Source organism: Chenopodium quinoa, unplaced genomic scaffold (assembly GCF_001683475.1).
Source record: "Chenopodium quinoa cultivar QQ74 unplaced genomic scaffold, ASM168347v1, whole genome shotgun sequence".
Lineage (NCBI taxonomy): Eukaryota > Viridiplantae > Streptophyta > Magnoliopsida > Caryophyllales > Amaranthaceae > Chenopodium > Chenopodium quinoa.
The window spans coordinates 474144-490842 of record NW_018745190.1 but is presented as its reverse complement, the minus strand read 5'-3'; the positions used below and the strand labels follow the sequence as shown (position 1 = coordinate 490842).

Below are 16699 nucleotides of genomic sequence, written 5' to 3'. Positions count from 1 at the left end.
TCATGGCCTTAGGGAAGTTTTTACGAATTTGAACCCCAACGTGAATCATGTGTGTAGAAACACTATTTTGAAACATTGTATTGATGAGCATGATAAGTTTAAGTCTTTGTTGTTGCAATCTTTTTCGGGAATTGAAGGTAGAGTTAGCTTCACTTGTGACTTGTGGACATCATGTACTAATCGAGGTTATCTTACTTTAACGGCACATTATGTTGATAAAAATTGGTGTCTTAGGTCTAAAATTCTGAATTTTAGATATTGTGGTCCTCCTCATACTGGTGTTGAGGTAGAAAAATTTGTGTTAAAACTTATTGGGGAGTGGAACCTTCAGGGTAAAGCTTTTGCAATGACTGTTGATAATGCTCGATCCATGGATGTTATGGTTAACCTTTTGAAGAAAGATTTAATGTTGACTTCTCCTCTTCCTTGTAATGGTAAATTTTTTCATATTCGATGTTCAGCTCATGTCTTGAACATTATTGTTCAAAGAGGTTTAAAAGAAGTTGATAGTAGTGTTCAAAAATTGCGTGAGGTTTGTAAATATATTGATTCTTCAGATTCTAGACTCACTCAATTTGAGCATGCTCTTCATGAGGTTAACTGTGTGTTTAATGGAAAGTTACGTCTTGATGTTGTGACTCGTTGGAATGCCACATATACGATGATTCGAAAAGCTTTGGAAGCAAAGGAAGCCTTGAAATTGGTTATTGATAGGTTTATAGGTTATGAATTCAAACTTTCGAATGATGAATGGGATACCCTTACTAAAATATGTAATTTCCTAAAGCCATTTCATGAAATCACTGTGTTATTTTCTGGTTCTGAATATCCTACTGCAAATTTGTATTTTGCTAGTGTTTTAAAAATTGAGCACACAATAAGTAAAGCCCATATAGATCCTAAACTTGCACCCATGGCAAAAGTTATGCTTGAAAAGTTTGAGGGCTATTGGGATGAATATAGTTTGATCCTATCAATTGCTATTGTTCTTGATCCTCGTTATAAGCTTGTTCGAGTGATGAAGATGTTAAAAGTGCTTTATGTTGATGAGGCATGTGTTGAAAAGGCGAAGGTGATTAAAGATGCTCTTTTGGAGTTGTATAACTTTTATTCTTCTTTGTCTTCCGGTTTTACATCAAGTACAAATGCTCCACCCTCCATCCCAGCTGTTATCGAAAATTCAAATAGTCACTTGGATGATGATATATTCAAGGTAATCAATTTCTGATTATTGTGGTTTACAAAATTAATAATTTTATGTTTTAATTTTATTATTTAATAAAAGCATTTTGTTTGAACTTTTCTAGTATGTTGATAATGATGATGATGAGGAGGATGACACATCAAATCGGCCATCGATGGAGATTGATTCTTATTTGTGTACTCCTCGACAACCAATTTATGAAGGGAAGAAGTACGATGTTCTTAAGTATTGGGAATCTCAAAGTAGTGTGTACCCTATATTAGCTGTTATGGCTAGGGATGTTTTGGCCATTCCTATTACATCGGTAGCCTCAGAGTCTTCTTTTAGCATGGGTGGTCGTATTTTAAACAAGTATAGGAGTGCGCTTTTGCCTAAGAATGTTGAGGCGTTGGTGACCACACAAAATTGGTTACGTGGTTATGATTGTGATATTGAAGAAGACGTCCTTGAAATTTGTAAAGAAGTGATAGATGAAAGTTTTGCATCTAATTAAGAAGACATGGATGTTGTATTGTAGTGAACTAGTGATGCTTAATATATATTGTGTTGCTTCATTGCTAAAATGTTTTAATCTCATAGAACAAGTATTAATAGTTTTAGTCACATTACATATTGATATGTTGTTCCTTTTTTTATCTCGAGTTATTGGTTATTATTTATGTCCCGCTAAATATTCATCTTGACCTGCAAACGACTCACTTCGTAAATGATCTGCATCGACCCACACTGACCCACCCAATAACCACTCCTAGTAGTAAGTAGTTTGTAAACGGTTCGATTTATAAGGATTCGGTTCATAAATAGTTCGGTTTATAAATGGTTCGGTTTATAAACGGTCCGGTTTATAAACGGTTCGGTTTGTAAACGGTTCGGTTTGTAAACGGTTCGGTTTATAACGGTTCGGTTTATAACGGTTTTTATGCCAGTTTAAACGGTTTCGGGTTAGAAACGGTTCGGTTTATTTTCGGTTCGGTTTCCTTTCCAGTTCGGTTTAGATTTGGTTCGGTTCTAAAACGGTTTAACATTACTCGGATCGGTTCGGTTTCGGGTTTACTAAAATGCGGTTCGGGTCGATTTTCGGTTTCAAAAAATCGGTTTTTAATCGGTTCGGTTCTCATTCGGATCGGTTTGAATCGGTTCGGTTTCACCGGTTCGGTTCGGTTTTTGACAGTGCTATATATATATATATATATATATATATATATATATATATATATATATATATATATATATATATATATATATATATATATATATATATATATATAGGTCAAATGGAACAACTGTCGAATCTTATGGTCAAATGCTGGAGTAATTTACTGGAAATGAGGACTGCCGACTACATAGTGTCAAATTTATGTTTTTGGGGGATGAAGGGTACCGGAATATATTTCCGGGGGTTGATTTGGGGTATCAGAATATATTTTCCGGGGGTTGATCAAGGGTACCAAAATATATTTTTGGGGGTGATAAAAGGAGCCAAAATAGATTTGTAGAGGTTGATTAGAGGTATTGGAATGAATTTGGGGGGTTGATAAATGGAATTGGAAATTAGAAATTCTCTCAGGAGGTAACGGGTGATGAATTTGTTTGGGCTTAAACTATTATTGTTATTATAATTATTATTATCAAGAGAGAATGAAGAGTTGGGTTAATGGGGAATAGGAGGTGCAGATGAAAAATGGCACCGTCAGCAAGTATATTTCTTTAATACAGTGATATACTGTGCATAGAAAATGGAGAAAATGGGCTTTATAAATTTAAAACGAAATTTGGGTGGGATACTAGGAATTATAAAAAGGGTACTATTGTGTTTTAAATATTTAAGTAAATTCTGCGTTTAGGTTATTTTGTATTGCATTTAGAACTTGTGTAAAATTTAGGATATTAAACTCTTGACTCACTTGTGGTTATGAGTTATGACTGGAGAATGTGTAATGTATTAGTTTTGAAACTTTTGTCTTAGATTTATGTTTATCAATTTACAAAAACTTGATTTATATATCTAAGACAAGGTGTATTTGCTAATATATGTAATTGCAAAATTGTACAGAAGTATGTTATACTTAGAATTTATATAGTGAACTTCATTGCAAAATAATAGTATTAACCAATAAAGAGAAAATATTGTAAATGGCCTACCAACATTATTTTAGTCCGCGCATAGAATTGTACATGATTAAGAGTTACAAGTATACTTGGCTTGCTCATTCTCATGTTCATCGATCCTACCTCTAAATGGGAATTTAGCTAGATTGGAAATTGGAAATTCCTCCTAAAATTCAGATATTTCTTTGGCAAATTTTCCATAACAGTCTGAAAGGAATGATGTCCTTCGAACAAGTGTATTTTTCCGATAGAGGGTTCGGAATTATTAGATAGCTAGAGGCCGCTTCCGATGAGTAATATTAATGCATAATTAAGATAACATCTTAATCTTGACTGAACCCTTCAGGACACTTAATTGAGTAACTGATCCGAGAAACTGAGATGACGAATTAATCCGAAGGATGAAATAAGTCAATATAGTTTTACGAACAAAAGACGTCGGATTCCGAGCTTAGAGCTTCGAAGTCGAGCGTCGTAAGTCTAGTAAAATTTAGCAATCGACAAAGACGAGAAAAATAATATAAATGACACGAGAGTAAAAACCTTGGTTGTAGCTCTGCATCGATCTAACATGATGTTGACCATGCGACAATAGGCCAAGGATAGCTAGCCAATGCCGCAAGCATGGCATCTAGGCCGGCTCGTCATGCGCGAAGCATGGCAACCAGCCCAGCACGCCATGGGGAGCATGGCTAGCGGCTGCACGCTGCGTGTGCGTGCCAGCCCGCACGCTAGCAGCTAGCTAGCAGGCCAGTACACGCACCAGCCCACTACTCAGTCGCACGCGTTGGAGTGGGAGCAGCTAGCAGGCCCAGCCAAAAAGAGCAAGGTTGCAATCATGGCTGCCCTGGAGCCCAATGGACTGCCAACTGGTCGTGCCTCTTGGAAGGCCGGTCTTACTTGGTGAACAAGGGAAGAGGAAGTGGTCCTCCACCCTTGTGGTCCTTACCTACTCCTTCCTTAGCTTTGTGCAATGTATCGTTTTATTATTGAACATGTCTTTTAATTTATTTTAGAATTAATTTAATAGCTTTCTTTTCTCACTCTATCATTTCTCCCACATGAAAAGATGATTAAAGTTTTTGGCAGCCTTTGCCTATAAATACCAACTTTAGGAGTTAGGATTATTCACTTGAGTTGAACTCAATAAGGCATCTCCCTATAGGTGAGAAAACCTTTAAGTTCGTAATACTCTAGTCTTTCTTAGCTAGGTCTAGCCCCGAATAAGCTTCGGAGTAGAGGTCGTTCGGGTTGGGTCTTGAGGGTGTGAGACGTTGGAGGCTTGCGCATTTGCGAGGCTCGACACTTTCAAGTCCAAGCTCTAAGAAAGAGCGAAGCACGCATCAAGGGTATGATTGTCTTTTCCTCTTGGTTAATTAATTATGTTATTAATTATGTTGTTAATTAATATGCATGTTCTAGTTGCATTAATTTATGTGTGGATCTTGGGGTCTAGTCTTGTTTTCGCGTGGTGTTGGATATCACGAAACCCAATACAGTCTCTCTACTCGTCATACTTTATCTTCAGGTAATATTGTTGTCCCTAGTTTTTGTGCTCTTTGTTCTAATCATTATGAATCTCAAGAATATCGTTTCATCTCTTGCTCATTTTCTATGGGACTTTGATCTTCTTCTTTTGTCATTTAGTGGCTTGGTCGCATCCCTCGGATTAATCAGATCCGTGATTTTTTTTTTTTAAAGAATCAGATCCGTGATTTATTTCACTTTCTCAAAGTCAATTCTCCTGGACCCCTTCCTAAGATAACTATCTTATTTTGGAGTTTTTGGAAATATCGTAACGTAGTTATTATTTATTATTTATTCTTCTGCTAATACTCATAGTATCTTTATTCAAGCTTTCTCCATGTTTAAGGAATGGAAGTCTCAATTACTTCTCGCAACATCCACTTTCCTACTACGACTCCTCCACCGCCGCCTTCTCCTAACCTCCCCACCCACACATTGTCTTGTGGTCTCCACCCCTATTCGGTTTTTTTAAACTTAATTTTGATGGTTCCGCCAATAAAAAGTCTGCTACTGCAAGCGTTCATGGTCATCCGAGACCACCTGGGTAGTCATGTGGCCAGTGGTACTTATAATTTAGGCTCTTATTTGGTCTACTTCGCAAAAGCTATTGCCCTTTGCAATGGCCTCCTTCTTGATAAGGAATTTAATATTTATGATATTTTCATTGAAGGCGATAATCTTACTATTATTAATATTTTGCTAGGTCATTTCAGTTGCCTGTCAAAACTTTAGCTTCTTATGGCGGATGTCAAGGCTATTTTGGATACTTTTTCTAGCTTTCAGGCAAGACATATCTATTGGGAAGGAAATCGGGCATCAGACTATGTTGCCTCTCTCGAATATTCTACTTTAACTCATTAAGATATAGATCCATTTTTATATAGTAAATTTTCTTTTGTTTTTTCTTACTCCTTGATAGTTTAGGTCACGATCTTGTGAGAAGACGTACCTAATCTCCTCCACTATCTTGCTTTTAAAAAAAAGGATTTTTGTAAGCTATGCCCCTCAGGTAGTTAAGTTTCTAAGGTAAGTCCATGTCTTTTCTATTTTCTAACCTATGCCCCTCAAATCACTATCATTAATAAATTGTTCCCTCTTTAGACCCTATAAGTGACAGGATAAAGTTGTATCTCCTAATCAAAAAAATTACTTAATTCCTCTAACTAAATTAGATAGAGAAGTAGGGTCGAAGCATAGGGAAACAAGTCAATTTATTCCTAATTAATTAAAATAATCTAAATCATTTAGTAACCGATTATTGTTATAACACCCCCGATTTACTAACTAATAATAAACAAGAATTAAAGGAAAAATAAACAACCTTTAAATAAAATTGCGTAAGCATACACCTAAATCGGAGGTATTACTGCCATACTCGAGAACCTGTCAAGTGTTAAGGCTTACAAATCCCAATAATTACAACTCAATAAACTAGGTGAGCTATTTACAGAACTTTACGAACTCGTGACAGCATACTAATCGAAACACTTGAGCACCTTTCGCTACGATCACTTGTTAAACCTGCCTAGAAAATCTTGACTGCTCGCCATTAAGGACAAATTTCAAAATAGATCGTCGCAGGGTCACCATAAAAAATTATAAAAAAAAAAAAGACATGGCCGTTGTAGACACCCATTTGTGTCTCCCCAAAACCAAACCCGGTGATGAGTACCTTTCACACTGAATCGTAATTGAATGAAGTGAAAGTGTGGAAAATTTAGTGTTGCGGATAGTTTTAATTTCTTGTCTCTTCTCTATGTTTTTGAAAACCTATTTTAAGAAAATAGCCAATCCAGTTTGGTTGGTCTATTATATGGGTCCAATAGTAGTGTAGTTGGATGGAGTTTGAAAAGAGCTTTCCAACGATATATTATAAGCCCAATTCCGATGAATATTAAGGAAGTTATGGCCAAATTACTAATCTGGACCCGGTTTGAGCCTTATATGCGGCCCAATGATCTAGGGGAGGGCCTGATATGGATTTATCATTCCTAATGCAATTAGGAATGGTTTTAGTCTTCTAGATTCTTCTAAAAGGTTCTTTTCATTCCTAATTCAATTAGCATTGATAAATTAACTTTTGTTGACTTTTTAGAATTTTAATCAGAATAAAAGAGTGTTTTTGAGGAAAATACGATTTTATCCTCATGTACGACAATTTCTATCTGATTTTAAGAAAACGCGTCAATAATTAAGTTAGCGCCAAACTCCAGCATTAGCGCTTGACGCTAAGCGTGGCGTCTGGCGCTAATGTCAGCGTCTGGCGCCAACCTCGTTTTTACGCGTCAGAATTCTATTTTGATTTTCTATCTTTTTGACTGATTTTCTCTATAAATAGTCTCCTAGAAACTCCGTTTTCATTCATCAAATCTCATCAAGAAATTCTTGATTACTCTCTCTCTCTCTTTTTTAAACTAGCCTTTTCTCAAATACAAAATTCCGCACTCACAAGACTTAGATACACCTAGCCATATTCGAAGTTGCCTTCGCCCTAGACGTGAAAGGTTTTAATTTCTAAGGGTTTGGTCCCAAATCTCTATTTCAATTATTTAATTTATTTTTTTGATTTATTATTTTCCTTGAAGTTACTAACGTGTGTATTTTGTTATTAGAAAGAGATACGAGGCATCCAAGTAAGTCTTTAATTGTTTGCATTGTTATTATGATATAGAAATCATGTCTAGCTTGTTATTATAATTCCTAATGTCATGTTAGGGTGTTTTGATCTTCCCAGTATCATGTTTAGGGAAAAGGTTATAATATCAAATATGCTTATTATGATTCCTGCGATGCTTCCTACTTTCTTTCCTAATATTCATGTTAGTATCATGTTAGGGCTATATATTTGATTTTTATTGTTTAGTGATATGCTAGGGTTTGTTATTAATCTTGTTAGTATCATGCCTAGAATCTTGCTATTGTTATGCTTTAACATGATTATTATTATTATGATTTATTTTTATAATTATTATTTATGATTTATTATGTTGCTTGATATTTTATTGTTATTGCTTGATCACACCTTTTATGCATGTTTAAAGGGAATTTGTACTTGTAATCACGCTTAATAAGATAATTAATAATCTTGTTTAGGGTTAATTTGATTATAATTCAAGTGATCGCCAATATTAGTTTTGTTTGTGCATTAATATTCAACCAACATAGATAAACAAGTTTAGGGTTAATTCTATTGATTGCATGTTAGTCAGAAAGCGCACATGAATACGATCTGAATAAAGTAGAGGCCTATTATTAGGGCAGGTTCAATCTCTTTTAAGTTGGATTTGTACCTTCATCCCCGAACTACCAGTCATGGTTCCAGACCTATTGGAGTTGACGATCTCCTGGATCGTTAAGGGGTGTAACCTTCACCTCGTGAACGGTTTACAAGTTCCTAAAACTTGTTGGCGACTCTTTTGCTCTATCTTCTTTCCATTTGGACGCCACCATACTTTAGTGTACGATCACAGTGGGGTTCGAGCTTGAGGTAATGCTTGAAATATTCCCAACAGTTTTGACGACTCCACTGGGGAGGATTTCTATTTTAATTCCTTAAATTTATTACGGAAATGATTTAGAATGAGTGGATGAGACTCGAAAAGTTCTAAGTATCTCATGTGCGTAATTTTGATTAACATTATTGTCATATGCATAAAAAATATCTCATTGGAAAGACCATCCGTAATGAGTTAAAACATAGGATTTTTACACGTAGGAAATTTGAGGAATATCTTTCACAACTAAGATCGAAATAATGCTGCGCGAAACTGGAAAATTTTATCGAGCACAGAAAGCTGCTGAGACATGTAGGAACTAGCTTCAGCAAACAAAGTCTAGCGCCAACAATTTGACGTTAGCGCCAGGCGACAACTTCTGTCGCCAGGCGTAAAGCCAAATTGTGGCGCCGACCTCTGTTTGCTGGCGCCAAGTTCTTCCAATACCGAGCCAGAAATATGCGTTCTAATTTTGACCAGTTTTTAGCACTGTTTACTCGATCCTACTTCCTGACTGAGTTTTTCTCACTTTTCTGAAACCCATATGTGTTCTACATATGGACATAACACTCTGGGAATTCATGCTCCATCTACCTGATTGAACGCTCTGAGCAACAAAGGGTACATCTGAGAATGTTGAATTCACCAAACCATGGAAGCAAGTTTTTCTAAATTCGCGGTGTCCCATCCACTCGCGCCAACCCTTCACGGTTAGGCTTCCGCGCGGTGCATCCCGAAAATTAACCATGGACCCTCCATTGAATAACCCATATCCCGAACTTTAGAGAACTAGAGCCATGGTTAGGTTGCAAACTCATTGCATCATATTGTGACTACTAGACTACTTGTGCATTCTTTGCTTGTGCATACTCTGTGTTTTTCCTAACCGTTTTTTTGACTTGTGATTAAGCCTAAATAAACTAAGTAATGACTAAAGAAATTTGTTTAATTAATTAATTAATTATTTTGAGCTAATAAATATGTCTAAAATCGAGTTATAGTCCCTTTAAGTCAACCCAGATTTTTATTCCCGTATACTGCACAAACGTCAACTTGTTTTTGTCATATCCGGAGTTCTAGGAAGAACTACGAGACGTAAAACCTATGGATCTGTAGCCCCGAGTGTTTTCTTAAAATTGGCGTTGGTTTCATCCCAATCAGAGTCACAGATCAAAAGTTATGACTAAAGTATCACAACCTGTCCAGTTTAATGCATATATGTGAGTTCTTAACTTAGTCTTCGCTTGAGTCTAGTCACATATTCTAACCACATGGTCTTACACAAGAGTATTAATATGTCACCTACACTATTACACTCATTAGTATTAGCACACACTTTGAGTATATATCACCATGATCATGTCTTAGGTTCATGCATGGGTCGGTTTTTTCCATCATTTGAGTTGGGGGTACATTCTATTTCTATTTTTTTTTATCTCTTCATCTACATCATCTTTCTCCATATCACAAATTTTATTCTTTCTACCTTCTTACATCCATTGCATGTTGATTAGATTTTGAGTCAAATAATTAACAATGAATATCCCTAATTTCCCTTTCCACAGTACTTGGTCGAGGAGAGAAGGGCGATTAATCAAAGACAACCTCTTTATTCAAGTCTTACTTTTTGAAAAACTGATTCGTCAAAAGAGGAAAGCTAAAAAGATAATGGCAACTCAAGAAGAAGCCAACGAACTCAAGAATAAATTGACTACCATGACTGAGGCATTGAAGGTTTTAACCCTCAAAATCAATGACCCTATGAAGCAATAACAAATGGACCTCATGCAAGAAAGCTTGAGCAAGCTATCTAGTGACTATAAATTTCAGGGCATTAGTTCACAAGGGGTCTCGCTGGACAAGGAACTTCTTCTGCATAAGTTCAATGCCAACGATATCCCAAAATCCAAGGCAACAGATAACCCTTACATTCATCTAAGAGCTTTTAAAACCATAATGAACATTAAGGGGATTGATAAGAAAGTATTTCATTCTTTGTTTTCTTTATCTCTTGAGACCGTTTGTCAACAATGGCTCTTTTCCCTTGACAAAGAGAAAACCTCTTCTTGGGAGTTGATAACAAACGCTTTCATAGATAGATATAAGTGCAACATTCAAGACGAAATAGACCACAGACAACTTAAGATGTTAAAACAAAAAGAAAACGAAGGGTTCACGTCTTTCTTCAACAAATGGAGGGAAACTTCTGCCAATATGGTCAAGTCTCCTACTGAAAAAGAATATGTGACGATGTTTTATCAAGAATCTCCAAGGGAAGTATTCAAAGCACTTAAAATACCAACACAATTTGAATACTTTCAAGGCTGTGTATAATATAGGCATTGACATTGAAGATGACCTTCTGAAAGATAATAGTGCGAGAGGAAAGAAGAACGACCATCCTTCTTCTTCCTCTCCCATTAATGAAGTACATGCTACGAACGCCTCTAAATCGCGAATCCAAAGGTCAAAAAGAGTGTTCACTCCACTTGGTATGAGTTATGAAACAGCTTTCGAGAAGCTACATCACAAAGGACTAGTCATGCCCATAGGGCTCATCAAAGATCCAGTTCCAGAAGCCAGGTCACCCAAGTGGGACCCGAATAAGCACTGCAAATATCACCAAGGAAAGGGTCACGACACTGAGGAGTGTTGGAAACTCAAAGAAGCTATTCAATATCTGATTGATGACAATAAAACTTCCGAGGTTCTAGCCATCGCAGAGAATCAAACATCCTTCGATCCTTCACTCCTTATCACGCCTGTAGGTGAGCCCATGATCGAGACATCTTATATAACCTCTCTTGATGAAGTGGCCATGATTGAGGAGGAGGAAAGTCTTTTCTTAGATAATACCAGGGAAGACTCGTCAAGTCTAAAAGAGGACGTTCAAAAACTGCAAAATGTCGTTGCCATGCTCTTGAATGTGATAGAAGGACTAGCAAATCGGGTGATGGTTATCGAACAAAATTCTCGCCAAGGATTTAATGAAGAACTCAATGCTCCTAAGCCACGGGAAAAACAGACCATTGAAGAATACACACCAATAGGAATGACTTACAATGAAGCTTTTGACTATCTTCACGATCAAGGTCTTATTCACCCCATTGGTCCCAGTCAAGATCCTTCGCCTGAAAAAAGGTTTCCCAATTGGGACCCAAAATCTTATTGTCGATACCATAGAGGTCGTGGTCATACCACTGAGGTGTGTCTTGCTCTCAAAGATCGTGTTCAAGACCTCATTGATTCAAATCTCCTTCATGTTCCCCCGTGCGACAAGAAGGCCAAGATTAGTAACAATAACAACAGTGGTTGTAAAGGAAAGAAGAACGACTGTCCTTCTTCTTCCGAAAACACCTATTCTAGTAATAGTGTTGGTACTTTCGACCTTAATGAAATCTTAGCCATGGATAATCGAGGATTTAGAAAGCAACTAAGAAAGGATTTCACTCTATTAGAATTAGCTACGATGATGCTTTCGATCGACTCCATGCAAAGGGACTCATTACTCCTATTGCACCTATTCAAGATCCCCCTCTTGAGAAGAGATTGCCTAGTTGGAATCCAAATGTACGCTGCAAGTACCATCAAGGTAGGGGTCATACTAGTGAGAGTTGTTGGAAGCTAAAGGAAGCAATCCAATATTTGATCGACAATAACGGGCTTCCAATACCTCCAGTCGGCAAGAACACCAAGTGATGATAAGCCAAGGGACAAGACGCAAGCTTCAACGACAAGATTTCATGATCTTTTTTTTTCTATTATTTTATTTACCCTTTCCCTAATAAGTCTAGCATAGACACCTTTTCTTTCCTTAGATTAATTTTGTAGGATCATTATTTCTTTTCTTTTAATAAAATGAGCATTTATTTCCTTGCATATGATCATTGCATTGCAAAAAAAAAAAAAAAAAAAAAAAAAAAAAAAAAAATCATGTCAAACTAAGAACAAGGTATACCAATGATTTAAGGCACCCCTTGTAGCCACATCATATCACCTTTCACCCTTCAAATATGCAATCCTTTTTTGATAAACCACTTTGAGCCTCGTCTAACGATAGACCTGTCATTTTTCAACCTATATCTACCTTGGGATGGGATAGTGTGCAACTTATGCAGTTTTCAATTTCATAAAAAGCTTGAGTGACTTCAAAAGATTAAAATAAGCAAAAATAAATAAATTAAAGTGCACAAAGGGCAAGTTTCCAATGTCATTGACATGAACACGTCTCAGATTGCGTCTCTTATCGAGTGCTCGGTACCGTGCCTGAGAAACATGAATGCCAAGTGAATGATAGACCGCATGATCGGGATTTCCCACACTTATAAAAATATAAAATGAAAAAGAAAAAAAGAAGAGAGCAAAAATAAATAAAGCAAAAAAAAAAGAGCTAAAAAAGAGTAGAACCTCAAGCATGAAAATACAAATATTCAAAAGCAAGGTTGCACACCTTGGAGGCTTATCGAGGGTCTTGAGCCTTCATCCCCTTCTTCTTCAAGCCTTTAGCCTAACCACGTTACAACCCTTAAAAAGACCTTTTTGAGGTATACACACACTTGTGTGAGGTTCGACTAGAGCTACGTTCAGCCTGATTCCTAACGGATACGTAGGCAACCTCACATCGAGGTGCGACCGTAATAAACATGCATTCATATTCACATTAACATTCACATATCATGGTCATATCAAGGGATCTCCAATGTTCATATCTATCTACTTAGAGCTAGACTTGGGGGCTTGATCCCTACATCATTAGCTTACCTAGCCTAAGAGTCACCATTATTTGACTCTTCTAAAAACGATATCTTTCCACACACTTAGCTCTTGCGGCCTAACTTTAGTATCATTTTCATACACCGCACAGATACATGACCAAATATACTTCCCTTAGGAACCTTTTGTCATGAAATCTTAACATAACGCTGAAGCATGCCTCGTCATATCAAGATCAATCATCATTGCATCATAAAGTATGAAGTACTTAGCCTCCGCGCCTAAGTTACCTAAATACTTTCATTATCAAGTCAACTAGGATAGTCTAAGATGTTACAATCCTTGTATTGTGAGAAACAACATTTGACTAAGCTCATTCAACATGCATTCGAAAACTTCGATTCTTTTTTCGCGTCTTTCTTTTTCATGAGAAAGTCGGTACCCTCCACAAAAATGACGGAAATTTTTTGCTTTTTTGCATTTTCGAGTCTCACAATCACAATACAATGCACACATGGGTAGGGGTGTACACCGGTCCAAAACCGGACCGGACCTGGACCGGACCTGTTTGGACCGGGGACCTGAATTGGGTAAACTTGAGGACCGGGGACCGGACCTGATTTAACAGGTTCGGTTCCGGGTCAGACCTGAAACATCAGGTCCGGTCCGGGTTTGGACCTGAATGGACCTGTTTTGTGGTTTTTTCGTTTTTTTTTATAAATAACCTTTTGGACCTGCATATGGACTTGTTTTGTGATTTTTAGACCTGTTGCATAATTTAATAATTACATACAAACCAAAATTATCAATCACAAAACTACATAACGTCTCTAAAGTTCCAATTTCCAAACACCAAAAATACAAATGAGTCCACCGAAAATACAAATGAGTCCACGAAAACTCATAACATTACATAAAGTCTCTTAAGATTCACCCGGAAATGATCCAAACTTGCCAAGAAGTGAGGATATGGATCCACCCGGAACCAATTCCAATAAGATATTTAAAGCCTCCTCCTCACTTGCAGTCCCCAAATATCTCTAGCATGGAAATTAAGCTCAGAATCCAGCAATATCGGATCGTATTTTGGTACATGAAAAGATAAAATACTTGCAACTATATTTGTGTGTGATAGATTCCTAAGCAGCTTCACTTCCTCTTCCAGCTCCCTTATGTGAGCCTACTCTCATTTCGAAACAAAAATAAATCAAACAATCAACTTATAGGAGCAGAATGTAGATAATCTTGTATCTTTAAAGCAGGTAACAATAAGAATCAAACTAATAAATCAAAATTAATGATCCAAAAACACGGCAAATTCACACAATTAACCATCCAAGACAGGAAAAATTGTGAATTGCATGCTCAAACAAGTCTCAATTGAATAATTCCATTTCAAATTCAACTAAAATTAATAGATCAAGACAAACCAATCCCTAATTTCAAATTCATCACAAAACCCTGAATTGATTCCCTAACCTGAGTTTTCTCTCTAGAAGCACCACCAGAAGCAATCGAAACCTGCAAATTAAAACCCAATTCACAAAATCAAACTTCCACAATTACCCCCAACACAAATTCAAGTTCATAAATTCAAAAACAATAAACCCTAATCATCAAACCTGCTTAACAGCCAAAATTAATCATATATAAATAAAATTAAACATAAGAGCTTACCCACATAAATAAAATTAAACATATATAAATTCGATTACGTATATAAATTCGAATATATATTCTGAACATAAATAAAATTCGGCCAAAATGAACAAAAATTCGACCCACATAAATTAAATTAAACATATATAAATTTAAGCATACTTCCAAAAATTAAACATATATAAATTCGAATTATGTATATCTTATTCGAATTAAACATATATAAATTCGAATTATGTATATCTTATACGAATTAAACATATATAAATTCGAATTATGTATATCTTATACGAATTAAACATATATAAATTCGAGTTATGTATATAAATAAAATTAAACATATATAAATTTGAATTATGTATATAAATTAAACAAGAACACTGAACATGAACACCAATACACTATAATTCGGAATTTCAAACAAGAACAAAAGACTAAAGAATAATTAAATATGCAAAAAAAAACTTACCGGAGATTTGCAGTGGCTGATGTAGCAAGCCTTGGGTGGGCGTCGCTTGAGAGTGAGGAAGCAAGGGAGATGTCGCAGTGCAGAGGCAGAGGCGAGGAGAGAGTGAGAATGAGGGAGGAGGCGCAACGTAGAGGCAGAGCAGGGTGAGCAGCGAGTTAGGGTTAGAAAATAAAATAAAAATTGAAGTAGAGCACTGAGCAGCATTTCTGATTTTTTGAGTTTTTATGTTTGGTTTTTTTTTTTAAAAAAAAAAAACCGGGTTTCAGGTCCGGACCTGAAACCCCCGGTTTTAGACCGGGTCCGGACCGGAACCGGGAACCTTGATTTTCAAGGACCGGGACCGGACCTGAATCAACAGGACCGGGACCGGACCTGAATTAACAGGTCCGGGTCAGGTCCGGTTCGGATCAGGTCGGTTCAGGTCCGGTTTCAGGTCCGGTCCAGTTTTTGTACACCCCTACACATGGGTCATGAGTTACACGTGTCATTTCACTCCGAGTTGAGTCAACCTCGAGTCAATCACAACGAGTCAAGTTTATACCTTGAGTCGTGTCAAGTCAATGAGTTAAGCAACATTAAACCTTAGGTCAAACCTAAAATAATTAAAGAGATTAGCAAAGTCCTATAGTCAAAGATAAATACAGGTGCATCCCAGCGGCAGCAAGAGAAGAATAGGGAAGAGCCGACTCCAGCGCCAGATGACAACATCTAGCGTCTGGCAACAGATTTCAGCGCCTGGAGTTAGATTTCAGGATCTGGCGACAGAGCCAAATCGCGGCGCCAAAGGCATTACAGCGGCGACAGAACGCTCAACCACTCAGAGCAGTTATTTCAACCTCTTTCAGCAATTTCGGGTTCCTTGGTACGCCAGTTAACCCCTATAAGCAATTTGACATGATTAAGTAGTCGACTTGATTACAATCGTAATAAGTGATCGACCTGACAAAAGATCGTCTCACTTAGCTTAAAGCGCCTAAGCATTGGCTCATCGTAGAGACACCAACATACTAGTTCATAAACAGCAGAGGCACCGACATAATGGTTCACAAGCAGCAAACCGCCGACGTACTGGCATAGCGGAAGCAAAGTTCAAGCGAGCTTTAGAGATCGACAAGCGTTGGTCTTCAGAAATTTTTCTTCAGAATATAATCGCAATAAACATTCAAGCTCTTTTGTTCAGAGCCGCGTGGACATTTCATTCAAGCTCTTTTGTTCAGAGACGCGTGGACATGTCATTCAAGATCTTTTGTTCAGAGACGCGTGGACATTTCATTCAAGCTCTTTTGTTCAGAGACGCGTGGACATTTCATTCAAGCTCTTTTGTTCAAAGACGCGTGGACATTTCATTCAAGCTCTTTTGTTCAGAGAGGTGTGGACATTTCTTTCAAGCTCTTTTGTTCAGAGATGTGTGGACATTTCTTTCAAAGCTCTTTTTCTTAGAGACGCGTGGGCATCCTATTATCAAGCTCTTTGTTCAGAGAGACGCGTGAACACATCATTCAAGAGTTCATATTAAAAAGAAGC

General features: G+C 37.0%; 1 long non-coding RNA gene across 1 annotated transcript; it reads right to left on the bottom strand.

Moving 5' to 3' along the window:
- Positions 1–13849: 13849 nt before the first annotated feature.
- LOC110710948 lies at positions 13850–14722 on the bottom strand. The gene is made up of 2 exons (XR_002509230.1): positions 14527–14722; positions 13850–14227 (listed from the first exon to the last, which is right to left on the bottom strand). It is a non-coding gene; the product is annotated as an uncharacterized LOC110710948 (long non-coding RNA).
- Between the last annotated feature and the right edge of the window lie 1977 nt (positions 14723–16699).